The following is a 1,789-nucleotide window of genomic DNA, read 5'->3' as shown; positions in this document are numbered from 1 at the left end:
AAAAAAATCATAAATAACTTTTTTTTTTGAAATAAATAGAATAAAAATCAAAAATAATTTTTATTTTAAATTTATAATATAAAAATCAAGAAAAAATGTTTATTGAAGAAATCAATTAAAAAAAGTTCGGGAAATATTTTGGTACATTCAAAATATATCCTGAGTTTTGAGAAAACGCAATTTTGTTCCCTTTTCGAGACTTTATATCAGCGCCATGAGTGCTTTAAATATAACATTTAATTATATCTTCCAGTTCAGTTAAGGCTGTAAATCTGTAAAGTCCCCCACCGGTTTCTTTTAGACTCTTTGAATTGCTTGCAATCTTTTTCTTTGTTCGGGACTTTAAGCCAGCTCAAGTCTGTTAAAAGTAATAAGACTATAGATTACAATACTGACTACACTATAGACTAGAGTAAAGACTAAACTATAGACTAGACTATAGACTAGACTATAGACTAGACTATAGACTAAACTATAGACTAGACTATAGACTAGACTATAGACTAGACTATAGACTAGAATATAGACTAGACTATAGACTAGACTATAGACTAGACTATAGACTAGACTATAGACTAGACTATAGACTAGACTATAGACTAGACTATAGACTAGATTATAGACTAGACTATAGAATAGACTATAAACCTGGCTATAGACTAGGCTATAGACTAAACTAGACTATAGACTAGACTATGGACTAAACTATAAACTACACTATAGACTAGACTATAGATTAGACTGTAGACTTGACTTGACACTATAACCTAGACTACAGATAACAGTCGAATGAACTTTTTTCCATTCATGTATAGCACGTGGTCCAATGGAATTCAATTTTAGGGTTAAATTTTGCCTCAACAGTTTGTCTCCTCAACAGTTTGTTTCTTTGATCCAAATACTGGTGTTCCCCTAGAAAATTCTGGATTTTCTTCCATATAGGCAACGAGCATTTTCAGTTGTTGCATGGTTGATTTATTTTAACTGAAACTGTTATTAGTTAAAATTGTATAAATATTTATCTTATTTTTTACTTACCATTTGCTATCCATTATTGTTTCCTTTTTTACGGGAAAAAATATTTTTTATAATTTTATTTTTTTTTTTTGCCAAGTCGAAAACAAAATTCCAAGTGACTACTTTCGAAACTTACGTTCATAGAGTTGACAACTCGATCGAAGTAGAGAAACCAAATTTTATATGAAAATGCTTACGTCATATAGTAGTATATAGGCGAAAGTAATTGTCAAGGACCTAAGTCCCCTGTCAAAAACCTAACTGGTGAGAATGTATTAGTAGAAGCACACAAATAAACGCAGTTGTTCAAAAGGTAGCAAATAAAAAATGTATTTTTTTGACGTTATTTTTTGTGTGTTAATAATGGAATGAATGAAAATATTATTTAATTATTTTTTGGAAAAGATATTTATCTTAAAACATATTATAAACACGTCTTTTCGTAATTTTTTCTGCACTAATGCAAAATGAAAAAAAAGTATGTAAAATACATTTTTTAATTTTCAATACGAAAATGTACAACTTTTCTTTTTTCAGTTTTAATTAAAATGAAATGTCAAAGAATAAAAATTATTTTTTTTTTCGTTTGCAAAATATAAATTATTTGACGTTTTGTTTTATTAAAAAAAAAACATATTATTTTTTCAAAAAACAAGATAGTAACACATTTATTTATTAAAAACAATTATGATAATTATTATTCACTACTTTTTTTCTTCATATTTTGGTTCTTTGAGTTCTCATTTAAGCTAAAGTTAAAAAGGTGCAAAAT

General features: G+C 27.1%; 1 long non-coding RNA gene across 1 annotated transcript; it reads right to left on the bottom strand.

Moving 5' to 3' along the window:
• Positions 1 to 219: 219 nt before the first annotated feature.
• Positions 220 to 978, bottom strand: LOC124418632. Its single transcript, XR_006940114.1, has 2 exons — positions 768 to 978; positions 220 to 358 (listed from the first exon to the last, which is right to left on the bottom strand). It is a non-coding gene; the product is annotated as an uncharacterized LOC124418632 (long non-coding RNA).
• Between the last annotated feature and the right edge of the window lie 811 nt (positions 979 to 1,789).

The sequence above is a fragment of the Lucilia cuprina genome, chromosome 3 (assembly GCF_022045245.1).
Source record: "Lucilia cuprina isolate Lc7/37 chromosome 3, ASM2204524v1, whole genome shotgun sequence".
Lineage (NCBI taxonomy): Eukaryota > Metazoa > Arthropoda > Insecta > Diptera > Calliphoridae > Lucilia > Lucilia cuprina.
Note: the sequence above shows the minus strand (reverse complement) of the source record. Positions and strands in the feature narration are given on the sequence as shown.